Source organism: Embiotoca jacksoni, unplaced genomic scaffold (assembly GCF_022577435.1).
Source record: "Embiotoca jacksoni isolate LCO1_2020_lvr unplaced genomic scaffold, fEmbJac1.0.p SCAF_7, whole genome shotgun sequence".
Classification (NCBI taxonomy): Eukaryota; Metazoa; Chordata; class Actinopteri; family Embiotocidae; genus Embiotoca; species Embiotoca jacksoni.
In genome coordinates, this window is record NW_027185425.1 from 16,830,684 (window position 1) to 16,858,376 (window position 27,693).

The 27,693-nt window shown below is 39.6% G+C and overlaps 1 protein-coding gene across 1 annotated transcript in view; it reads right to left on the reverse strand.

The window, feature by feature from the left end:
• LOC138214678 (CMP-N-acetylneuraminate-beta-galactosamide-alpha-2,3-sialyltransferase 1-like) overlaps window positions 1–27,693 on the reverse strand; it is a 76,022-nt gene that overhangs the window by 34,687 nt on the left and 13,642 nt on the right. The gene's annotated exons all lie outside the window — the stretch shown is intronic.

The window sequence follows — 27,693 nt, forward strand, 5'->3', positions numbered from 1 at the left end:
AAAGTGAAGGTTGTTGCTGGTAAGCAAAGATCTCCTTGGAGAAATGCCACGCTAGTCAGAATAGAGAAAAGAGAGTGTCGAAAAGCTGAGCGCAGGTGGCGAAAAACAAATCTCCAGGTTCACTATGAGATCTATAAAGAAAGACTTTGCAATTATAATTTGGAACTGAGAAATGTAAGGCAGTCCTTCTTCTCTGACATCATAACCAAAAACAATAACAATACACGCGCCTTATTTGCTACCGTCGACACGCTAACGAACCCTCCAGTGTCAGTAGCTGCTGAGCTCCAGTCCACTTGGGCATGCAATCAATTTGCCTCATTTTTTACTGACAAAATACAGAAAATTAGACAAGCAGTAAGTGCCTCCACACCAACCACAGGATATGTGTTGTCCCCGTCTCTAAATAATATCCATTCAAATATCATGGCACAATTTCATTCAATCAACCATGGAAGTCTGGAAGACATTATACAACATCTGAAGTCCTCCTCCTGCAGCTTGGATATTATACCAACACACTTTTTCAAAAATATTTCTTACTGCATGACCACTGATCTTCTACGAATTGTAAAGTCATCCCTTCTCTCAGGTGTCTTCCCACAGGCCCTAAAAACTGCAGTTATCAAACCACTCCTAAAAAAGGCTCATTTAGATTCTGCAACAATGAAAAATTACAGGCCAATATCAAACCTCCCATTTTTAAGTAAAATAATTGAAAAGGCGGTTTTTCAACAGCTGAACAACTTCTTGGCCGTAAATAAGTGTTTTGATATCTTCCAGTCAGGCTTTCGACAGCACCACAGTACTGAAACTGCTCTTGTGAAGGTTTTCAGCGACATCCACTTAAACACAGACGGTGGCAGAATTTCAGTCTTAGTATTATTGGATCTCAGTGCTGCATTCGACACGGTCGACCACGACATACTACTAGACAGACTAATAATGCATAAACTGTTTAAAGCCATATCTAATCACTCAGTTAGAAGACACAGCGAAAAGAACTGGAAAAAAGCTAAAGCTAATGGATACAGTACATGGATGAGAACCGTTGAGCTTCAAACTGTGGCAGTGTGCATGCCAACATGCAAACACACTTTTATATAATTGATAGTGCTAAATATGATGGGTAAACAGTTGAAACACCAATTATTTAGCTACAGCAGCTAAAAGAGAGGAATACATGGTTGAAAGACATAGTTAAATGTCTGATCGAGGCTTGAAGTAGCTATAAGTAATAATAATAATATATGGGTAAATGGGTTTAAGGTAAAGTAAAGTAGTAGTACAAATGCAACACATTTTAACGAACAGTTTGAAATCTGTTCAAACAAACACATCTGGAACACAACAGGTGTTTTCGGTGAAGGTGGAGCTGAACTCATCTCTCACTGCTGTGAAGGTTTGTCAGATAAAAGGAGTCGGGAAACGCAACTATAAACGATGTCTGAGCTTTCAGGGAACCTATAGAGTCAGTCAGAAACACGTAGGTGACAAGATTCCCAGAATAAAATAAGGTTAGAGAGTGTTTTTTTTTTTCAGACCATGGCTTTTCACAACTGACAAAGCTGGCAGATCTCCTGGGGTTTCATTTGCAACATGAAAAGGCCACCTCTGCCTTTGTACAGGGTTTCAGTCTCATGTGCAGCTGTGTTTGGGATTCTACAAATGCTTCTATATTTAGGTAACAGCAGATCCATACTAGAGATAAAATGTTATCATCACCGCACAGGGCGAGAAATACATCTGAAAAATGTAACCCTAGAAAACACGCCACCTGCCCTTTGCTCTTTGCAATTTGTGAGTGAGCCCTCCATATAGAAGATTTGTGGGGAACTCCATTACGACGAAAGAAAGGCTGCAGGTCTTTTCCTGATTAGAAATTGATCAGGTCATTCAAATTCCCCCCTGGAGGGAAGCAAAGAGGATTGGGTTTAAGACTGGCAAGACTACAGCTTGCAGCGACACAGCTTGCCTGTTGATTTCGTTTCTTGCTATCGGAGCAGAAAAACAAACTATACAGCCATTTATCAGCAGCACTGACATAGGCTGGTGCACAGGAAGGCTTAGAAGTGATCCCGTCTGCTGTTCAGGATTCTGTAACTCACAGCGGACTGCAGATTTGCATACAGCCCAAGGTTGGTTATTGTCTAAGGCGGTGCATTTGACAAGGATACCTGGGGACACTTATATAATAGACACATCAATGAAAAGGCCTACGCCTGTAAAACAGGCTGTTGACTCCACTCAGTTTGAAGACCTTTGCCGTTAAGGGTCCGGGTAGATCGGAGAGCGAGCCGAATATATTGGCAAACAGGTGGCGGCTCACCTGCTTTTGACAACACACCGACCATCATCCCCGTTCCCCTGACCTTGTCCGACTGAAGGCTGGCAACCTTGCGCTGATCAAAGATTGCCAAGCTGAGACAGCAAAGCGTCTGTTCACACTTCAGAGACTCGGAGGCGAAGGGAAGGGGGGGTTAGGAAGACGACGACGGGGGGAGTGCAAGCAGAAAAGGAAGGGGGGCGGGGGGGAGTGAGCGAGCTGTGATTTCCACCCTAATCTTCAGTTTTGAGAAGTCATCAAGTTTGCAGGCTGTAGTTACAGTAAAGTGTTTTCAGTTTGTGTTCCCTGGAAATTGTTTTTCTCCTCAGCTTACCTCTGCTACTTGTGAGCAATTTAAGACATCAAAATTCTGCAGTTTTGTAGACTCCAATGTATTATATGCTCGGAGAAAGGCGTCTCAGCTGAGCTGAGAGAATGTGCTCTCCCTCAGCTGAACCGAGTCGCTCGGTGGGCGTCAACTCTCAGAAGTAAATGTGACGGCAATTTAACGTGTCAGCGTCGCGTCTGGATGAGCATGAGAGTTATTTTTACATAAAATTCGCAAAGGTAATCTCAGTAGGTCAGACCCAGTAATAATACGGCAACACTTCCAATGCAGCACAAATCTGATCTGAAGGTTGTCATATGACAGCAGCACAAGGTATAAAACATGCAGACATAAAAAATTAAATGAGCTTGTTGTTTGACCCATTAAAAGTACTTCATGAAGTTTGCACAAAAGACATTTCAAGACATTGTTGAATCAGTCTATAAAAATGATTTTTTTTTTTTCAAGGGTTACAAAGGTTTTCTCGTCTTGCACAGTTTTTTGTTTTTTTTTTAATTATTTTTTTTTTATAGTAATCAACATTTTCTCTCTTTATAAAATGAAAAAGATTAAAATTATGAGAATAAGTGTTTGGGGTGGAAAATGGCCACTGATTAAAATGTCTGTACACACAGGGGCACGATGAATAAATGACGTGACCTGGCTGTGAATATTTCACATCAAAACTATTCATACAGGCAGTGATGAGAATTTGCGACAGTTGTTCCAAAAGAGTTAGAACAGATTTGCATCGGCTAATTTTTCATAAGAATGGTGGTTTCAACATCATCTAGGGATGAAGATCTCGTCCTTCTCCTCCTCATGAGAAAAAATAAGAAGAGATTTTTGTACGTTAGCCAAACCTGCTGTGATACTGTTGCCTGCTTACTGCCAGCTCTCCTACATCCAAAAATAAACTACATAAACCTCTTACTGTGCTGATAGACTCGTCCTTGGGATTGTTGTCTTTGTTATTTTTGTGCCCTTTGTCAACTAACACCGGCTTTGGGGCTAGAGATACAAACAATCACAGTTGTGATGTGAGGTTCAGTACACTGCCATATGAAGGGATGGATTGATGTGATATATTGTATATTAAAGTGGACATAGCTTCAAATTGAGTCAGATTCACCACAAGCTCTTCCCGAGCTCGTCCAAATATGGTCACTTCTGGCTCCAAAATAGCAAGATGGTGACGGCTGAAATACAGAACTCAAGGCTTCTGAATGGAAGTTCACAAACCAGTGAGTGACATTATGGTTGCCTGCCGCTGCTTGACTGATGCTTTTATTCACGGTGGGAGAGCACAGAAGAATCAATATCCTTCTAAAAAACAAAAAAAGTTGCATTTTCGCCACTTAATATTTATGTTTCGTGCTAAAGTACTCGCGACAAAAACGACGGTTGGAAAAAAATACATCAAAATACAAATTAATCACACAAAAAGAAAAAAAAAAAACATCCCTGCGGTGCGTAAAGGTCTTAAGGCTTAAACAGCATATTACGTTTTGAAATCACTAATGCAGCTTGTCAAAGAAAAGACAACACGCCTCCTCATTGATATCATTATCTTACAACACTTTGTTTCTGTAAGGGTTCCTGTGTTACATTAAACAGTGTTTAGGCCTGTGGTGTTGGCGGCATGTATTCTGATAACCCTCCAGGAAACCCAGTTTGAGTCGTGAATTTTAGGCTCGTCTCTACACAGCGGTTAACGATAATAATAATAATAATAATAATAATAATAATAATAATAATAATAATAACAATAATAATAATAATAATAACTGTCAGGAAGTTATCATGCTGTTAGTTATTTTACTGTATCTTTAGTCAGATTTGATTCTGTTTTTGTAAACACAATGTTCATGTTAGAAACACAGCACATTGCCAGATGACAGCTGAGGCACGTTGAGCCTTTCTGCTGACTGGCGCTGCATCCTGCGTCAGGCAGTGTTAGTGTCCCCGCTGTTTAACCAGAGTGGCCTCTTTTGCAAATGAATGATGGGGCTGCTGTTCTTTTTTATTTTCCATGCGGGGCTAAAGCCGGTCTAAACCTAAAGAGGGAAATTTACATAATACAAATCTCTGTCTGAATGACAAAAAGCCATTACTCTCACAGACAGATAAAGCCGGCAAAGTTACATATTCCATGTCTGAAAAGGGGCTTTATAGAAACACCTAAAGTAAAAATAAAGTAGCCTAACAGCAAAAATTCCTTCATATAAACAATATCAAGTCAAATCTAGAAGTAAGAAAACCTCAAAGTGTGCAATCATCAACATCCAATATCTGAAATGGCACCAGACGGGGATGAATAAGAAGAGATGTTAAAGGCAATCGAGAAGAAACCCAGAGGGATTTTCTGTGAAATTTCTGCTCCATAACTAATAATATCACTCAGAGAATAAAAAATTAAAAAGCTCCAGATTTTTACATTTGATGGTATCACATCTATGAGTCTTCATACTTCTAGTCTCTGCCTTTGGTAGAGAGTATTTCATTTTCACAGATATTGACTTTCAGCTCAGTGCTTTGTTTTAATAAAAAGAGAGGCCTGGTTATGTTTCCTGCTCGAGCACATAAAGGGGATTCGAGGGGGCGCTGAGGGATTGAAAGGTGCGAGCAAAATCATCTGACAAGATCTGAATAAATGGAGGAATATTTCAGAGGTCAGCTCACAGCCATTCACTGGATTCATTCATTAAATGAAGGTAGTTTCTTTGAAAAAAGATCCAATATGAACACATTTTGTGCTTTTTAAAGTCAGACACTATGTTGACTGTACAGCTGGACTTTTTGATTTTTATGCTTAACAAAGTCTCTAAACGATTCTCAGAGGGCTGGAAAAAATTGTGTAACCCCTGGCTTCATGACACCTTTTCAAAATTCAGTGAATAAAAGGGGAGATGCAAAGTGGTCACATTTAAACTGCGTCTGTTTATTGAGCTCCTGACATTTTGAAGGTGAGAATATTCTTAGCCCAGCAGCTATGTGTTATTTTAAAACATTTTAAAAACTGGACTGGACTTTGTGCTTTTCTCGCTCATGATGTTTACATGTCCTGACTGGCGTATGTGACATATTAACACAGGTCATTAAAAAAAGTACTTTGTCATCAGAAGTAAATCTGATGTGACCATTTGCCCTTCTATCAACATTAAAGGGTCATTTGTAAGTTTTGGCAAATCTCATTAACAGACCAGAACCAACAAGCAGCTAATTCTACTAGAAGTTCCAAAGCCTGACATATTTTATTCCTGTGCCATGGAGCTCTTTTTTTAAATTTCAAAACATGGATGACAAGTTGTTGTTGTTTTTTATTACGATGAACATGGGTTTGTAGTTTTGTCGATTTTGTTCGATTTCTCACCAACACCGTGCTGCTGCTGAAAATACCCACTAGAGCACCAAATGTCTATTAATAAAAGGGCAAATGGCATGTGATGTCACACATTCGTTTATGAACTGCAGCTTTAAAGCCGCACTATCTTGGGTTTTTGCACCCAGAAGTGACCATATTTTTATGAGCACTATGCCCCGCCCACCTACACTGGAAACCTGATAGCACCCCAGGCACGTCCCTAAATATACATTTCTCTGAGTCCAAGTATCTAAATAATTGTGAAATTATTTTCAAAAGGACCACCACTTAATGACACCATAATGACTCGTGGAAAAAAAAAATCTATTGACTTTATATTTTGTGAGAGAAGTTGACACTTTTTGAATGGGAGTCTATTGGAGCCAGAGGTTTTTTGGAGCCAGCCCCAAGTGGTTTTCTGTAGTATTACACTTTTAGTAACTTCAGCACTGAAAATGTTTTAATCCGCAGCTGGAAATAGTTCTCGACAAATATACTTTGGATTCCTTCTTGAGTGACATTTTCTAAAGACTGCAATGGCCAGCTATTTCTGTGAAAGCAGAAAAAGAAATAAAAAAAAGAAAAGAAAAAACAGTTTTAGGAATCATACTTTAATTACTTGTATGAACAGTAAGGAGCAGCTGCTTAGCTTAGCTTAGTTTAGCACAACTCTCTCCAATTGTAGAAAAACCCACGTGCACATTTAAAGGTCACTTTTTAACACTCACGATTTCTTGCTTGTTTATTTCATACAAAATCCAAGGATAAAGACCATTTTCAGTTTTTGTACAGAATATTGATGGTACATTTTAACCTAGACCTAGAGTCTGCAGGTATATATAATGCTTATAGAAACAGAGACCCAGGTAGCAGTGTGCCTCCACTGAGTCAGTCTAACGAGCTGTGTGCTCTTCACCGCATGAGTCAAAGCCCTTTTTTCTTTGATTTTGTTGAAAACTCCTGCTTGAGGACATTCTCAAATTTATATGACTCCGCCCGCCTCATCAATCGACCGCATGTATGCGTGTTCGACATGCTAACTTATGGTATCTCTGCTATATGGATTCGGAATAAATAATGCATATCATGACTGGCACGACGTGGCAGCATAAGTGGAGAGAAATGCTTTCTGTGACTTTGGTCCTCTGTAGAATTTGTTTTGTAAATGAATGCGATGATTACTTCACTGCGCCAAAGCAGCACATATTCCTTCCATTCACATCACCGCCTACCTCTTTTATGCCCTTGTTGATGTTCGGTCTACTGTTATTAACTTAACTCTCATAAACCTTAACTCATTTGACCCGGCTCAGCAGCTGATCCTGCATCTAATTTTATGATTGCAAAATTATATTAGCCACTCACTTAGGCATTCCATCATTGCGTTTCCACTGATTACTGCAGGCCCTTTTTTGTCACGTCCTTCACACCCATCCATGTACCTGCAGCTGCCTGAAGCAATAAAGTTTCTCTGGTGTGTTAACTCCCCGTGAGGCTGCCTTATTCACTCCAGGCTGGTGTCAGTGAGTACGAGCTCAGAGCCCTGCAGTTTGAGATGAACCTTCACACTATGTTTCCAATTCCCTCAGCTCAGGCTCACCATTTTAAACGCCTGAACATGCGTTTTCCTCCTTAAGTAGCTCTAGTTTTGGATAAACCACCTCAAGCCTCACTGTCTGACTGTATCATATATATTCTGCATCACCTTGTTTCAGCTCCGGCGATATGATGTGTACACTCTGAAATATTCAAAACCAAGACTCAGTGTTTTTTCTGTGACTGTATGCTTCCATCAAGAGAAAAGATGTCTTGTACATTCTCCCAAAATACCCTCAAGTTCTTTGGATGCTTCAGCATCTCCACTAGAATCCAAAATACAATTCTGTCGGTTTCAAATATGAACAGCAGTTGTAGTGACTGACCTACTGGCTGGCCAATGAGATTTAAAGATGTTTTAAATATTTGCATTAATATCAAGGCTACAATATTAGCTGATACATAAATAATGATCTAAACCATGGTTTAAATGTTAAATTCATCTTCTACAAGTCTGCAAACACGTTGTAGAAAGACATTTACAAACATGACGTCTCAAAGAAATAAAGTTGTTAAAGCTGACCTATTTAAGATTTTTGTATCAAGGTAGAAAAAATGCCAATAGTCAAATGAGCAAAAGTAATATGGAATATAAGTATTTTCCTTGTTTTATTTTACAGCTGCCTCATCCTTCTACACAGATTCATAGGAGTTATGTCATAATTTATTTGTCAAGTTGGTTTCTAATACTATTATACTTCCATAGAAATGCCTACTTTTCCACCTCAGCCAAATGTAAAAGCGACTGAAAAATATTTTTGGTTGACCTGATAGTTGAGTGGTTCGGCTGCGTTCCACAGGGGGTGAATTACCGTCAGAAATGAGTCACCAGTTTGATTCCAGACAGAAATTTACTGCATGTCATCCCCTGGCTCTATTTCCTGTCTGTCTCTACTGCTCCTACCTAAAAATGGCAGAAATAAATGCCCCTCTCAAACAATAAAATCTTTAAAAAATATATATATTTTAGTATTATTCTATTTAGTTCCAGGCATTATGTGCACATTGAAGATGTGCATAAAAAGAGTAAAACTTCAACATATTTTCATTTCAAGCTGATGACCAAATCTGAGATCTGAGATCTGAATCTGGACCTCTAAAAGGTGCCATATTTTATACTTTATGTCTTTTGTTGGCAATCTTGGTCCATTAGATTTTCTTTTTTTATTTGGAATACCAAAAACCATCTCAATAGATTAACATCTCTCTTAAGCATCTCTCTGGAGGTCGACTAAGAACAGGCAGTGTCTGTAAGTGACCCATTGGTTTGTGAACGGCTGTTATGAAGCCTCGAGTTCGTATATTGGTCAGTGCCCTCTTGCTAGATTGGAGCAGTTTGGAGCCAGAAGTGACCATATTTGGATGAGCTGGGGGAGGGGGGGGGGGGGGGGGGGGGGAAGTGAGCGATGGATGTGACTTGATCTGATTAGAAATCCAATGATACTACGTCCCGCCCACCTATAGCCGTAACCTGACTGCACCACTGGCCTGTCAATCAAACAGACACGTCCCCAAAAACACAGCTTTTTGGAGCTTATTTTTTTTTTTTTATTAAAGATGGGATTATTTTCAGATGGACCGCCAGAAAACTAATAAGAAGGAGTGACTTTATCTAGCAACACCAAAATAACGTGAACAAAATTTATTGACTTTCAATTACATGAGAGAAATTGAATTGGAGTCTATGGAGTTGGAGGCTTTTTGTAGCCAACCTCTAGTGGCACCTGGTGGTATTGCAGCTTTAGGCACTTTCACATTTCCCTTATTTCTCCCCAGAAGCGACATCAACTTTTATATGCAGTCTATGTTTCTTCCACATAAAAGGTTGGACGGTGGGCCGTGCTAATATGACATAAGTGTGAGTTTGTCACAAGCTTACAGAAGTCCAAATGGCACAGATGCTGAACACAGGCTGTGTGCATTTCTGCGTGTACTGAGCATTTAGACACTTTGGCAGTATTTATACAGCACCAAGACCTGATTTATAATCAACAAATGGAAATCTGAATTTATACAATACCTTTAAGATGCAAAAGTGTAGCAGCCAGATATCAAAACATTTTCAGAAATCAACAGTTTGTCTTTATTTAAACTGAACAAATATGTAGTTTTTCTTCATAAATAACACCATATATACTTCATATTATATTATATATAGGTCCACTGTTCTACTAATGTAATATCGTAATAAATGCGAACTAAATGGGTCAGTTTTGAGATGAAAAAAGCAAGTTTGCTTTTAAGTTTTGTCAATATGTGATTCTGTTGGTAGAATTACATAGAGTTTGTTGTTTACTATTAATGCACCACAAATAACCTCCTTAATTTAAAAAAATAATGGCAGTTTGAATTGAAAATTTGTCTGAAAAGCCACAATATTTTCTGGATATCAATCAGCCCTGTTCGGTGCTCGACATTCACGACACAGGAAGAAAAATACACATTAACACGGTAATGAAATGAAACAAGTATTTAACACACACAGACTCAGTTTGTGCAAACCAATTTCTCTTGCCAACTCGCTATAAGCCATGTGATGGTTGTGAGATTGGAACAGCCCCTGGTATAGTAAACCTGTACTCAGGTATAGAGGTAGCTGCAGCTCCAGCCTCCTCTGAAAATTGGTTTTGATGTTTACTCACGAATGGAAACTCTCCAACCATTTTGCATGCAGTAAAGTGTTTTTTTTTCCCCCTGCACTTCGACTGATAGCAAGGTGGACTTAGAATGTAAAGCAGCTCTGATTATTGATGTGTGCTGTCAAGCACGTTCTGTGTCCAAAATGAGACGTCTGTCTCATTAATCATTAACAAAGCGGAAGACGTGGGAAGCCTCCGATGGAATGAAATGGGTAGTCATGTGCATGTTTGCCAACACAGATTTACAAGTTCTCATGATACCGGGGAAATATTCTTCCCTATGTTTTTATCACTCTTTTGATCAGGGCCATTTTGCATGCAGACAAATGTTATGCCCGTACTTCCACGGATAGGTAGATGCAGCCAGAAAGAGAATGTAAAATAGGTCTAAGTATTAATGCGTTTTGTCAAAGAAGTTCTCCATCCAACAGGTGATGTGTTTCCCATTAATCACACGCATTGGTGGAAGGAGTGGGAAGCCTTGAATGAAATAAACCATCGAATTTGCATTTTTGTCGACATAAAAACGTCTAACCGTGATGCTGCTGATTCTTTACGTTCAGTGTTTTTGATCATGCGCATTTTTTTACAGCAGTTTTACAAGAGAGGGGTGCTTTTTTTTTCTCTCTATGTAGAAATTGAAGCCACAAAAGGAGATCAAAGGGGCAGGGCAACATGTTTACAGAAGACTGACTACACATGGTGAAATAGCTTACAGTGTGGAGGAATCCTCTGAGGATTTCACACTTTTGGCAAACAACTACGAAGCATGATTCCAAGTACAGGCGATCCTATTCAACTGTACAGCACATGTGCAATTTCTTTGTTTAATTTCTGAGAATGGTTATTCAGATATTAGTCAGGGATAGTAGATCTGTCACCAGTGTATCAACAGAGCTGAGTTTTTATAATTTTGTTTATATTATAGGATTTCTACATCAGCATGCCAGTCAGATCCAGGGAGGAGTTCAGACTATCTGATCTTGTTCCAAATTCGCTTCGGCTTTTGGAAAATAATCCACTTCTGTCGAGAACATGAAAAGCAGACTGTTCTCTCTGGAGACATAAAACATTGGTAGTTTGTTCGAATTTTAAAGAACTTAAGTTCATCTTCAGAACACGGACAAAGCAGGAAATCCTTATAGCAGAATAAACGCTCAGTGCGCTCAGGTGTTTGTGGATGGCGCAAAGTGTTTGACTCAGAAGATAATGATTTTCCTCACATCGACACTCAATAAAAGTTTCCATGACCATATTTTTACCCTACAAAGCTGCGGAAAGTTTTGCGCTGCTCGTTCCGCCGTTGTATTTACTGCTCTGAAACACTGTAATCTCAGCACCTTAACAATGCGCTATTTTTTAGTAGGTAGTGACATTATAGAGACTCATGCCGCAAGAGACCACAACACACTATACAAGAGAATAGGCTACCTGTTTTTTCTGCTCTCGATATTAGAATCATTTGTCACTGCACAGGTATGGAAATTCAGACACACAATAGGCTAATTGTTTTTGGTTTTTTTGTCAATTAAAGTTGTCATCAACAGTGACTGACTGCACCCGACAAATCTGAACTTCTGGTCCACCCTGCACTGTAGAGCCGTATAACAATAATCAGGAGCTACGTGTAATATTATGAAGAAGCCTTACCTCTTGTTGCCTGGACATACCTAAAGCCAGCCTGGTATCACATCAAAGTTTGTAATTCACCCGTCAGTCCACAGGAGCATAACGTGTCAGTGTCACGTTTTACCTTGATTAGGCGTGAAAAGTAAGCTACTCGCAACATTTGCATAGCTTGTTCTCATTCCTCGGGGCACAAGGGTACAAAGGGGTAATTTATGAGCACCCATTTCTTTTCGCCTCAGTATGAGAGTCTCTGCTGCGTTTTGCAGGCAGCTGCAGGTAGCAGTTTCTATCCTCTGATCTCCGTGTTTCATGAAGGGTGAAGCTCAACCTCTGCTGCACTGACACGGTCGGAGTGGACAGGTGAAAGAGAGCAAGGGGAGGTTGTCCACTCATTAATCCATAAGGTTGATAGCGTTTTTCTCTCAGACATGTTAAAAAAATGTATAAATAAAAATGCTGAGATGGATTGCCAAACTTGGCCATACTGTACTTGGGCGACCGTCAATATACCTGTGCGGCCCGCCCAAAGAAACACTGTGTATTGGTCGAACCTTCAGTAAGCTACTCAGAAACGGATAATGAGCAACAGGTAGGAGAGCCCGGCCCTAATAGCAGATTTAAAAAAAAAAAAAGCCCATGGAGTGAATAGGTGTGTTTCGATGTTGACGTATAGACACCTGTAAGAAAGCTGACTTAAACCCTCCACTGACAGGTATAGAGTCAATCAGCCCGGTGACCATAAAACGGTACATGCACAGAGAATTCATACAGTTGTTAATCAATACCAATAGCGCAACGATTACATGTCTGACTGGTGACATTTCTAGCTTTCACAGCTCACTTTCTCGCCTGAGCTCTGCTACTGAACAAAGACTCCCCGTCTTCTCTCCGAACCTATTAGCAGCTCCACAGGCACATCAAGAACAGATGGCTAGTGTGTTCGTATGTTCTGCAAGTACTTCTTGGTGTTTGAACATGACCAATTATATTCACTCTGAATCCAACATGCTATAAATTTCATCTTCTTCATGTCTGTTATTTAACAACAGATTAAAAATCAGCCTACGTTTGTAGGTGCACCTGCACCAACAAACGAAGCACACCAAGGTGAATTGTGTGGCACATTTAGCTCTGAAAAACTGTGCAACAAGAGTCGGTTAAGTTTACAGTGTGTTGGCATCGGGAACATAAAACTCACTCTTTGGTGGTCTTTACATGCAGATATATACAAGTGAAAATGAATGATCTCCTCTCGTCGTAGGATTTGTCGGAGTACTTTATGCTTGCAAAAGCTGCTCAGCCAAAAATGCAAATGTCAAAACAGTTGGCGCACTCTGCATGCTGTTCCCTGGAACCTGTGGTCGGGTCTCTGCTGTTGACGAGCTTCCACGTCTCTCTGTTCTAAATAATTTGACATATTATGTGTGCCAGTGACAGAGGAGGGAAGCAGCGCGGAGGCTTGTGTAGGAGGAGATAATTTCTATCAGCGTTGTTACAAATTTTATTGGTTCCCATGAGAACCTGAAAGCATACAATGGTGAAATATCCAGTATGCTGCCTGTATGTTTCCACATTCAAAAGGATTGATGTCAAGAGGAAACACAGAAAATCATTTTGAAAGTTCTCTTAGTGTTTTTATTATTATCCTCTCTTTCAAAACTTTTTAATACATGGACAACTTTATACATTGGAGGCGCCTATATGCAGTGAACAGATGGACTTTTTTTTGGGCAGACCTTTCAGTTACAGTGTGTGGGATTAAGACAGGCCGCATTAAAAAAAAAACTTGAACCTCCTCAGGAAGAACAGCCAGCTCTGCCCTGTCTAATCTATTGCCACTGCGTTATCGGACCACTGCAGGTTGTTAATAATGTGAACCCCCCCCCCCCCCCCCCCCCCCTCCCTCACCACTCCCCCAACGGGTAGTCAGGACGGGTGCTGCCATGTGGAGTGTTGGATGGACTCGGAGCCTTCTGGCGGTGTCAGGAATCCACCGACACCTTGTTTGTTTCAGTCCCAGTGTGATGACGGTGCTGAGTCTGTCAGTGTCAGTCAGTTAATTAGAGACTAATGATCAGTACACCAGCATCTAGTATGATGTTTATCGATCATTATAGACCAGTGCATGGGTTTCTTTCATGATATACTGGGTTAATTGTATTGATGCCATGACATGCAAATGTTATGGAATATAGAACTGCAATATTCTGCATGTTTATTATGTGGCTGGCCATGTTGGAGCTCATTTTAACTGCTGTAAATACTGTTTTCAATTATAACAATCAAACCAAGTGTGTAATATTTCATCAAATGAAGATGAAGAGGAAGAAATGTCTGTTAATGGATATGTCAATTGACAGAAAATTAACACAATCCAATTTGCAATTTTTTAATGTACAACCCTGTTTCAAAAAAAGTTGTGACGTTGTGTAAAATGGAAATAAAAACAGAATGCAGTGAATTTCAAATCATATAAAACGGAAATAGACCACATAACAAATGTTGAAACTGAGAAACGTTATTGTTTCATGAAGAATATACGTTTATTTTGAATTTGATGCAGGCAATACGTCAAAGTTGGGACCAGCTTTTTTGGAAATCAGGTTGTAATAATTTGAACAAAAATGGCCAAAAAATTTTGGAAATGGATTTTCTTGTTTTCTTCAGCATCTTTGACAGGAATCGGATTATCTTTGGGATTTTACTGTTGCTTGAAAAAAAGGAGGAAATATAAATAAGTCATTTTGGGGCTCTGAGAAATTGTGATGGGAGTTTTTGGGGGGTATTTTGGCCTTTATTTGACAGTTGCAGTGGATTGACAGGAAACATGAGGAAATAAATCAGAAGAATGGTTTCCATTAAAAGGTCCAGCTGGCAAGGAGTCAAACCAGGTCAAACCAGGTTATACAGTATGTGCCCTAACCACTTGATCGTTGGGTCACCACATGATGGGATTTTTTTAAAAAGATTTTCTGATATGTTACTGTCAAAATGACTGATTAATCAAGAAAAGATTAAGGAGTTTTTAAAATGTTCTTGGTGCAAAAAACACAAAACATGGTAAACAGTTGATAGAAACAAGAAGGACTGCATTCAACCAAAAAAAACAAACAAAACAAAACAACAACAACAACCAATCAAGTAGGGCCCTTGGAAAGGAGGCTTTGGGGTCTTTCAAAATGATAGAAAAACAAAAGAATTGGACCCAACCAAACAAAATCTAAGTTGGGAGTCGCTGGAAAGGGAAACAGAATATGAATGAGGCGGGCTGAAGGTAGCAAACTTCTACCTAGCTGGAATAAAAAATTAAACTTCAACACTTCAAACACACAATACACTCCCAAATACATAAACACAGCAAACCACAGAGTCCACTAAAGGTGTTGATCTTCTGGACACAAGCACCAAACCAGCCTCTCTATAAAACCTCCCGGTCAGGCTGATTCCCACCAGGTGAGGGAGAACATCACGGATGCAATCGATGACTCCTGATGAGGAGGATTGAGCCTCCAGCCTCGATGTAATGTTGCGTTAAAATGGAACTTGTGTTTACAACATGGGAAGTTGTGTGCACCGCGTGCCCCCCCCCTCCCTTGGGGATTAATAAAGTAACTACCTAACCTTCCCGTTCAAGGGGTTAAGTCATAAAAAACATGTTGCTAGGCAATGGCAACATGGACGGTGTCTAGAAGCCACAGAAACTAACAATTTTGCAAGCTAACAAAAACAAACTTTTTGAAAATAATCATTAGATTAACACAGTAGAATAAAAGGTGTAATATTTTCCTTTGACATGTTGTGTACTTAACGAGGAATGTATCATACAATGAAATAATGACATTATTTTTCACATTGACTTTGCATTTTTTTTTTTATATGATGTATTTGAGTCATTCAAAATTCACAAAATTGTAAATTGGAAGTTTGTTGATTTATAGTCAGGTAATTAAAAAGAAAGCAAAAAAACAGTCCAATGTTTTTTCTTTTTGCATTTCCTTTGGTGTTAATCATCTCAATACCCCTAACAAGCCAGACTGTTGGGTCTATGTGTCATCTTTAACTATTACTATATAGCAGCTATACAACAACACTGCTAACAACACTGTCTGAGGATGCGAGTGCATCACCTCTTTTCAGGATTGTAGTTGTTCCACAATTTGCTGCACGATCAATAATGAAGAGGTGACAACAAACCAACCAACTCACTACAGTACATACACATTTAGACACTTTGGAATAAACTTAATTGATGCAAAATACGCAATGTTTCTGTAACTTACACAAATTCACACTTCAAACTCAAACTACAGATACAAATGGACCCAAAATGAGTTTCTGCCTCATGAGTCATTCACTGTGAGAGTAACCTTTTTAAACGTGTAATTAGTGATCATTATGAAGCTGTATGCATTTTGGAAAATTGCACGACTAAAAGATCATGGTCACTAATGAGCCTGATTACTGAGGGCTGTAATCTGTTCCTTTAGGGGGTTCAATTTTCAACCACTGAATGCATGTTTAAAATATAATTAGGTTAAACATTTTTTTTCTTGTGACTCATCCACAAGAGAAAATGACGGCTTGTTTAAAATCTCCTGGTCCATGTTTGTTGCTTGAGCTCCGATTCAAGAGTAGATAGTAGATATACATCTAATAATAATTTACATTCAATTTTCATCTTCTTTTTATCTTGTCTTGCAGAAATAATGTGCTGGATGTCGCAATATTATTTTATTTTTTTTACCTAGACAAACAACAACAACAAAAAATATTCTCTTTTTGGCCCCTAAAAGTCCCTCCTTGTTTTCTGGAAACATCTTTAATCCATGACTACAAATCTCAAACCTGCAGCCAGAGACCTTGGTGTAATATTCGACTTTGATATTTCACTTGAGAAACAATTTCCAGATGCTTTTCAATCATGTTTTTATTAATTCAGGAGCATCTCAGAAAACAGGTCTTTTGTCTCTCGGCCTGATCTCAAGATGGCCATCCATGCTTTTATTTAATTTATTTTTACAGTGTGTCGGTGAGTTTAATTTGTGAGTGGATGCAGCTAAAATAAGATGGGATCTGCTGCTGTCACAATTTTATTTTGAAGATGTTAAAAAACAAAATCATTAAATTACGTATGTAAGATGGCATCAGCCCTGTTTTAGACCTCTCTTCGCTGGTGACCAGGAAGTTTGACTTTCAGAATTCGCTGATCACATTTAAAGCACATCATAGCCCTGTCCCAGCTGTATTGCTGAGCCGCTGCCCCCCTCTGAGCCCGAGCAGCCTCAGCTCCTCGGGCAGGGTTCTGCTGGCTGCGCCTAAGTCCCGGCTCAAGACTGAGGGTGACTGGGCGTTTTGCACTCGGTGCCCCTGAGCTCTGGAGTGCGAGAGCTCCCTGCTGAAGCCAGAATCCTGACGCTTGCAGCATCGGTGACATCTTCTAAATCACGTTTTAAGAAAATAACTTTTAATCAAAATTCTAGCAAATGGTTTTTATTTCTAACATATAATTTTCTTTTTAAGTTTTTGCCTTTGTTGTACAGATAGAGTGAGAGAGGGACAGGAAATGTGGGATGATAAGCAGGCGAATAACAGACAGTAAATGTTTTAAGTGGCTGGGATTCAACCAGCAACTCTCTGCTCAAAGCACTAGTGCCCATGTGGTTTGTGCGCTAACCACTCGCTTGCAGATTTGACTCGATCATATTTTTGTATTATCGTAATTGTTTGATGTTATTTACATCAGTGCTGAATTTTTTTGTAAGTTTTGGTTCCTTCATAAAAAGAAGTTTGTAACCCTTTTTTGAAAAGTGCTGTATGAATTTAATTTATCGTTAATATATTCTGAAATATTGTGTGGCCATGTGATCTGGTCAAGGTTGAAAAAAAAATCCTTAATTTGAGGGTTAAGATGGAGCTGTGACATCAGTTGCTTGTGTAGCGACTTCTTCCTCAAACATCCTCATTCATCAGGAGGCCTGACAGCAGACTACCAGAGGTCAGTCACCGGCATGTCTTCAGCTGTTTGACACCCGAGTACCTGGATGACTTAAATGAATATATAGACAGGTACCACCTAACATTGTCCTTCTCATCAAGGCTAAATCCTGTAACTGGGGTTTTGTCCGGGTCCTTCAGGTCGCAGAGACATGCAGCTCAAATCAGAGATAATACTTCGATGCCTTGGGGGGTGGCCCCTGGAATCATACCAGCTGCAGCCTCTTGGCAAGATAGTGTGTAATCCAGAAAACCGCAGGAGAACCCACCATCATCGCCCACAGATAATCCCCCTTCATGGCAGCAGTTTGCTGGTCAAGTCAGAGGGCAAAAGAAATGATGCACGTGGTGCTATCGGTCATCTGAATAAAAGGAAGAACTGTGGAGCAGCAATGGTATCATCTACCAGGGGATGAATCCTAAAGGGATGTGGGGAGGGGGGGGGATATAACTACTGCTGTACAGGCACTGAGTTGATTTACATACACTAAAATAATCAATATTAACCTGATAGAGACTCTGATGGAATGTTATTATTTTGATTTCTTTATCTAATTAGCTTAATTGTAGTAAGCAGTCCATTACAGACACAATTCGATTTCTCTTTATCTTAAAATATAGAAAAATACAAGAGCATTTTTTTTTCTTTTCTTCATGTATTTTTTATCGTTCAAGTGCTAAGAAACACAAAGACAAGAAAAAACGAAGCTGAGCCGATCCTGGGAAAGCTGGTGTGAGTGTTTATGTTCTCTCAGCCCAGTGGATCGATGGCATGGACCAATTAGAAAACCAAGTCAATGGATTAGAAATCGCATCGATCACACTGATTCCCACTAATCCAATTGTGTGTTTGTATAAGAGTACTTAAGCACTCAATACAGCGACAGTAGCCGCCACACTGGAAACGTTTGATATCTCTGTTTACAGAGCTGTCAGTCTACATGACGAGCTTGCAGTACGTTTTGTTTTTGGTTTTACATTTTGACGTGGGAATTCTTCCAAGTTTCTCAGTAAAACTTTACAATGGAATCAATTTTAAGAAAAACTTTTGAGACCAGTACCCTCCGTATTTCATATCAATTTTATTAATGATAACTTAAGGTTAGGCTCACATATTTCTGTTATGGATCTAGTTTCTGACTGGGAACCTGAGGACACTATACCCGCCCACTTATAGCAGAAAACTGACTGCACCCAAGGTCTGTCAATCGAACCAAACAGACCTCTAAATGTAATGCTTTCAGAGGCATAATATCAAATTAATGATGGGATTATTTTTAAATCCACCAGAAAAATAATGAGAAGGAGTGACTTAATCGAATAACACTATAATGCTTGAGGAAAAAGATTATTGACTTTGTATTTCATGAGAGAAGTTGAATGGGAGTCTATGAAGCCAGCCCCTAGTGGCCCTCAGTGGTAATGCACTTTAAAGCACTTCCACAGTGACTTTATCTGCTGTTTCAGAACTGTTTATACACATGTAAATATATATATAGATGTTAATATTGGTTGATAATGGGGTGGAAATGTATATACAATGTTTCAATTGTTGTTGTTGACTTGTCATAGAATGCAAACTACTTTTCTTCACTATTTTTTGGCCCCTTGTCTTTCAAACTGTGAAGAAGAAGAAGAAGAAGGGCGATGATTTGGCTGCTTTGGCTTCTACACTACTTACAATGGACAGATGAGCCATGACAAAGATGTGACATGCGATGACACAGCAATGTGTCAGCTTCGCAGCCATTACAAGCCAGTCTTAGTATAAGAAAGGGCACACGATTCCAGCGGCACATTACTTTCTAGTAGCTAACATGAATGAAAAGGCCAATTTAAACTCAGCAAATTTCTATTTGTTCTCGCTATTTGTGATCAGGCACAGATTATTTTAATGGGAAACAACACCAATCCTCAATGTCATTGGGTGTTTTCAGGCATTTTAAGACAAACAGTGGTGAGTCTTGTCTCGTGAAACAATGTTAGTGATCACATCAACTACCAATTGCGACTACCAGTTATATTCATTGTTATTTAATGTATAAAGGCACTTTATAATTTCCCAAAGCCCAAGGCAGAGTCTTCTGATGTTTTGTGCAGCACCTGTAATTTCCAGGTCAATCAAGTCAGTCATTTAAAAGCGTCCTTCAAACCAGATTTGACCAGTGGCCTACGGGTGCCGTAAAGTGCTCTGCTCTACCAAGTCCGCCAAAACCAGGGAACAATCGTCTGTAAAAGAACGTGAAGAAGCAGAAAAAAGTGGAAGAGAGAGGAAAGGATGCGGGAGTTGATTCCCGTCCAAAGCTAATTTCAAGTTGAAGGCACATGTTTTTAGCTTGGTTTTTATGAGCTAAAATGTAAGTTTCATTCAATAAAACACAATTACTTTGCAGCAAATATTTAGAATTTGTGTTTATGTGTTAAAATCCAAGTTCAATTCTTGTTCTTCTACTTGGTTTTTAGCGGCGCTTGGCATCCACAATGTTGCAGTACTGCTATCTACTGGATTTAAATGAAAATCTCCAATGACTATATAAAATTATTAACAGCCCCTTCCCAATCATAGTCCATTAATCATAAAGGCAGGCCAGTTGTTTTCATGGCTGTAAAGTACCTTAAGTAAAGTCACACCCTGTCATATGGAGTCAGATATTTCATGAGCTGTCATCATTTTATGTTCCATGATTTGCACGCTCGTACATTCAGCTGTAACACTTTTGTATGGAGTTATGGCTGAACATAATTTACCATGCTGTATATACATATTTCAAATCATTATGTTACGGTTAATTCAGTAATTACTATTTAACTCAGTATGTGGCTTTAATTTAGTGAAGTCTGAAATATCACAATACCAGACTTTTAGTACTACGTATCAATATAGTATAATTCCACAAACCTACACCCTCACACACATCAGCTGTAGCTGGGATGACAGAAAACCCAAACACAGAAAATTATATATAATTATATATTATAAATTGATATAAACTTAGGAATTGAAATTGAACTAACTTAAACTTTTCTGAAGGTCCGTCATGATCATCATTCGTTGACAATTAATTGTCATACACAAATTGCGATTAATGATTTAACGTGCTAAATGTGCATTTGAGCCATTGAATCGCAGCTGTGAAAACCACTAGGGAGAACAGGGCAGCTTAACTCTTGATTATGTGGCGATTCTTCTCCTTTCGGCACGTAAACTTCGGATTTGAACCAGCAACCTAAGGATACCTGGTATTCTCTATCCACAGTCCTCTACAGCTGGACCAACAAAGCCATTAAAGGTAGGTCTTTGTATACACACCAACAAGTTTCTCAAAGAAGCCACTTCTTCAATCCAGATTTTAACCAGAAAATAGACAGCATTGTTATTGCAAAGCAGAGGGCTGAACCGCTCCCGGTACAATTCTGACATGCACCTCAGCGTGTTTGGTAGATTCATCAAGTATTATCTGAAATGACAGCGATGAGCTCGTGGGGCGTGTCGGAGAGCTGGAACACAACCCAGCCAGTTCTAGTGAAATCCACTGGAAATTAAGGATGCAAAACCCACTACGCTCCTCCGCTCACCAAGGACTGAGATAGAACAAGCAGCTCTGGCAGGGAGGACAGGGCAGGACAGTGTCTCCTCCTTTTGGTACGTAAAAGCCTGTCCTTCAAGTCAGATTCCAACCAGTGACCTAAGAATGTCTGGTATTCTCCAAGGAATCTAACATGAACATTCATTTTGTGAAATAAAACCAACTACTTACTAAGACAGTGTGGCGAGACTCGGACACACACAGACACTCGGACTGAGACAGAGGAGCGATACAGAGAGGGAGGCAGAGAGCAGTAAAGAAAACCCCGCCCTTTACCTTGTGAAGTGTCGTCATGATATAGTTAGCGCATACACTGTGTTTTTGCTGTGATTATACAGTACAAATATGATCACCGATCCTTTCCCTGTATTTTATCTGGGAACCGCACGTGAAAAACAGGGATTGGTTCTATTTTATAAATGATGCACCACATACGCTAGTCGTGAGACGCACGTCTCAGCAGGAAGGGTGGCTGAACTCATCCGTTAGTATGGACGCCGAAATGAAATGACGCCACGCAGGAAGTGTGTTCCGGGCCTTAAAATTGTTTCCACCTTCACATTAGCAGCATAAATATTGCTCTGAGGAACATGCCAGTGTTCAGTTTGTCCTTTCATGGTGAATGTGGAAACATGATGGCGCAACATGGTGTGCTCCGTGGAAGAGGACCCACTCCCTACGTAGATATGAAGGGCTCGTTCTACACTAACGAATAGACAACAGTTCTTAGTTTTAGGAGATTCCACACTAATGAAAACATATTTAAGAATATTATACTCAATAGATCCATTTATATGTTACTGAGTCGATGCCAGTTGAGAAGCAGACAGGAAACGAGGGAGAGAGGGGTATGCCATGCATTACAAGTATATATTATGTTATGTTTACATTGTTACAAAACCAGTTTATTGGCAGCGGATTAAAAATAATTCAAGATTGATAACTGCACTCCATCCTGGATTCGAATTCAATAAAATGCTGCAGAATATTCCCCATTTGTCATCTGGGGCTGAAAACAGAAACACATCTAAAGCGAGCTGGTGTGAAGGTCAGAGCGATTTTGTAAAGGTGCTCAGAACATTTTGTTTTTAACTAAAGATGACGAATGACCAAGTGGTAAAAAGTGATTTGCAGGCGAGCCACTTGTGTGTGCAGGTGGAGGGGATTGCTGCCTACACGTTTCTCCTTTCACCCAAATTTTCTTGAATCCCCGACTCAGCTCAGGCGGCGCACTTTGCATAAATGTCAAACCTAAAGTCAAATAAAATGTATGTCATTCGGAGGCACAAGAAAATGTGCATACAGACCACTTTTTATGGCTGACTTATGGGGACTGTAAACCGAGGTTACAGGATACATTTTGGCAGATACGTCTCATAAAAAGGGGCGATCAGGACACGGCTGAAACCTCAAAGTGCACACATCTAAATGTTGCATGTGTTGAAGTCCAGGATGCTTCTTGCTCATTTCTGTCCTACGCACTCCTTTTTGATATTACGCAAATCTCCCACTGCTCTGGCTTACAAAATTATTCATGACGAACAGCGGGTACATTTGTGTTACTTGACTTGAGTAAATCTTTAAATGTCTGTTTTCATAAATGTACTGGATTCAACTTTAAACTTTCAGAAAGTGTCAGGGCTTCAAAACAATACTGCGCTTTTTTTTCCTTTTTTTTTTTTTTTTTTTTATGCCCAGAAAATCTCCAAATTCTTTTATGTGTCTTTTGGTTTTTGCATCAAAACCCTCCTTCCAGCTGTCAGGCTCTTCTGCACTGTCTGCTGATTAAAGCTGACAAAGCTGATGGCATCAATAATTCTGAAGTATGATGATTCGCATGAATATTATAAAGTGTGTTAGTGGTAACGGAGAATTCTGCTGTCAGGAATTATAATGATAAAATCTCCAAATAGCTACAGATGCTTGAAATTGCGACTGGCTTCAAAAAACATTAATCTGTACAAACAGGCAGAGACACATTTCAAATCACCGCTTTCCAAATATGATAATAAATCCAATAAACAAACAAACAGGAAAACAAATAAATAACTTACTGGTGTCTTTTCTTTCAAATAATTATAATATTGCTTTTTCAACCATTTTTATGTCTTATCAAACAGACAAATAAGCACATTTCCAGAGTATTAGCTCGCCTCTAATCCCTCCGGATAATTACCTTGTGCACAAAATTCTGTGGCGGTGCAGTCCTCATCACACACCTTGAATCAGCTGAAATTTACCAGCATAATTAATACTCTGAGGAGCATCCAGCATGTGGTCACAGCTCTACCTCCGCCAGTCAGCCTTATAGATGTGCAACTTGAAACACACCATCCTCTGAAGTTCAACAATAAAGGATGTCTTGTATCTTTATCATGACATTATTAGCACAAATTGAGCACAGACAGTTTTATTATGCTTTTCCTTCAGCTCCAGAGATCAAACGTCAACTCCTATGATCACCTAGTTTGCTGTGCATAAGTTAGTCGTTTTGATTGCAACACACTCGTGTAAGAACTGCCGCATGTGAACATAATATCGAGTGAAATATTCAAGGTTTTCAAACAAGAACTGTGACCGAGAAATGCTCTGAGTGGGCTGGCGGGTCCGTGAAGCTGAGCTGAATGCTGACGTCAGCTTGCTGACGTGCTTACAATGAAAGTGCTGACGAGTGTTCACAAGTTTAGTTCAGCAGGTTAGCATGCTAACGTTATGCTAAACTACAAAGATACCAATATGTCTGCAATAGGCCAATAACAGCTGTAGGGCTAGGTATCGCTCCCAAACCTTCGAAACCGGTACCGATACCTCGCCTTTGAATAGAAAACTAGGCTACATTAAACATTGTGGTACAACTCTTTAGTTTTCATACAGTTTAGAGGGGGAGAGTGTAACCCAGGCTATTTTCTCCAGCTACAATTTACTGATCTCCTCTAACTGCTCCACATGCAAGGTATGTGTAGACGCTACAATTTAATCTTCTCTCACCACTTTACGCGCAGGTTATTGGAAGACGCTTGCCAGAAACCTCTATTCCACACAGCTACTGCAGCAGACGCAACTCAGACATGTTTGTGGCCACAACTTTGACTGAACAGAGTGAAATAAGGCGTTCAGATGTACAATTTAGCCAGAAACCCAATCACTTGATCTACATTGACTCGCCAGGCTAATGAAGTTTACAATAAACCCCTCACTCGTAAGATTTATTCCTTAGGTATCCAAGTTTTGTACAGAACAAGGTATTTGATACTTGATAGTATATCCAAGATTGTATACTACTCTAGGTTAGGTAAGAGGACTGGTGGTTGATAGATACAATGAAAGGCCGGCGAACATCTGACACGTGTCGCTACAGTTACAGTGGCAGAATAAAGATATTCATGCTGGAGCTTGAGCTTCGTGTTAGTGTCGCCACTGTTATGCTAGCTGTGTCTATGTTCAGCAGACTAATACGTTGGGAGATTCAAGGCTTAAGACTTGAGTTTGGGATATATTTACTCTGCGCCCTGTCCTCTAGATAAATGTTGAGCACAGAGTGGGAGGCAGTCTTTGTTTTGATTTTTCACTATTTGCTGTGCCTGCAGGGGGTGCTATTTTTCATAAACCTTACATAATCTACCCTTGAGTTATTTCTAGGGATTTCTTTGACCAACAAAATACCAGCTCGAAGGGCAGGTTTTATCCTCTGGAGAAGTCAGTTTTCAATATTTAGCAGGGAATGCTTTTTTTTCTGTCAGCAGTCTCTGTTTGGCATGCCGTACCATCTTGGAGCTCATATCCTGAGCGTACTGTAAATAAGTAGGGTGCTTTTAGGGTACTTCAAAGATTTTAAGGGCGGCTGTGAAGGTTCCGATGGGAACCCTCTAAAACTGCTCCCTAGTTGTTTGAAGAATAGCTTGCCTTCCTGCTTACCTTTCCTCTCACATTAGCTTTTAATACAGGTCCAAAAGGCATCGGAAAGTCTTTATAAATCTACAGTTTCTTTGGGTGTTCAGCACCGAGCAGCCCCCAGTTTCACTGTGATGCATGATGGTGTATGACAGTGTCCAATAAAATCTGTATGTCTTCTGTGTTTCAGGCATTTGTCGAGGGGTTCTTGTCCTCATAACATATTAATCGCATTGACTTGTACTGTGATTTTATATTGTGAATCGGCCTGAAAAGGTTCTGTACATAAACCTCTGGGCTGATTTGGATTTACAGCACATCCCTGCCACCAGCACATAACAACATTGCTTAATTTTATGCGTCCGCAGACAAAACTGTAAACCACTCAGACGTGCGGTCATATACATCCCATATTTCTGATCAATATGTAGTCAAGGGCAACAACAACCCTTTGACAGCCTTTGATCATGGTACATTATTTGTGATCATGCCTCGTCTGTGAAGACAGGAGTGTGACTCTGTTCACTTGTCTTGTAGCCAACGGTAAGAGGAATATTTTAGATTCTGATGGATAGAAACACTCTTCATTAGTTACACAGTTTGTATTAATGAGCACAAGTAGAGGCAATTTACTTTTTGGTCATGTAAATTCATCAATTAGTATCAGCTGGTTTTTTTAGTGTCTCTATGCTGAGCTTCATCGGAAATCAAGAATGAAGAGATTTAATCTTGATTATGATTACAGTAAATTATGATTAGAGTTCTTGCTCTTGCTTCAATATCGGCCTCTTAGTGTTGATTAGACTAATTAGCTATACTCAATATGTATACTTTTAATTATGCCACAATGTATGTGGAAAATAAAATGGGTCAAGACTGCTTATCATGCACAGGATTTAGCAGGACTTCAATTCCAAAGCTACAGTTCAATCGACTGTTGCAATGTGTTTGCAAATTCCCATCAAGTTTTAATTCCAATTTTTTTTTTGCATTTTTAAAAAGACTGTGGCAGCAATATTTTGTGGAAAGAAGAATATGTATATACTGATGGTTGGGAAGAAGGAGACAACACCGTCTGTCTATTTGGCAGCAAGCATAAGGCAACAAATTTATAATTAAAATCAGATATAATTCGTAAAGTATCAGCCCACCATTGTGCGAACACCAACGTTTTTTGTTTATTGAGCCATCCCAACGAATTGACAAAATAGGTTGTCATAATCTCAGAAAAAGACCCATTAGTGTGTTGATTTAGGCATTTAGCAATGACAATTTAGCCTGGTAGTACCAGACCCAAATTCATTGTGCGGATATATGGGTCTTGTCATGCTCTGTTGGGTTTGTTTCCATTTGTTGCATTGTAATGGGAGAAGACCTTGGGTAAGTGATAAAACTACTGAAGCGGCCTTTAGCCAATTGGCATTGACCACCATGTACCATATGTTTTGCCCTAAAACTCTTCTCATGCCATTTCGACTTTAATGTGCCCGTAGTTAGCTACCAACATTGGTCACAGATTGGTTTACCCTTCAGAGTAGCAGAGCAGACCTAAATGAGAACACGGTTTCTACACTATAAACTCAGCAGACTGAAGCTGTGAGCAAAAGTCGGGCAGAGACAGGCTCAACAATCACAGGATGGATTGTCATGAAATTGTGTTATTGAGTTTTGTGACTTAAAACTTTTTCCTCTAACTCCACTATCACATCAGAATTTGCCCAATACTTTTATTTATTATGAATAATTACCTGCAAGACTAATGACGTTCTCATCCGCCTCACTGGTACTTTTATGGTAATAAACAAATGTTAGAATGAAAACATACTAAACTGATGGTCAGCATCTTAAACCTGCTAAAAATCAACATCTTAACATTGTGATAGTGAACCTTATAGCATGCTGAATTTGGTATTTAGTGCAAAAAAAACAACTGGGCCGAATGGTATGTTCCATTTGAACTGGGAAGTCAGAATTTCTGAGTTTCAATTGGATGCTCTCTGACATTGGATTTCCGACACAGAAAGTCAGAAGATGCTCACCAACCTCGACCACAAAACCCAAGAAGTGTTTTCACAGAAGTGAAAGTTGTAGCAATGCTGTTTATCAGCACTTCTGTCAACACACAGTACCGTCCAACTCAAATGAACTACTAACAAAACCTTCACGACTTATTGTACAGGAACGCAGTCAACTCTGGTTTTTCATCATTCCCGTCTCCGACCTCAGACGTAAGTGGAATGCAGCATGAGCACGCTGCTAAAGTGGCTGTAGTCTTGATTGGTCTGGTGCTCCTGTTGGAGCTCAGCATCACTGGTCAGCAATTTTCTGAAGGTCAAATA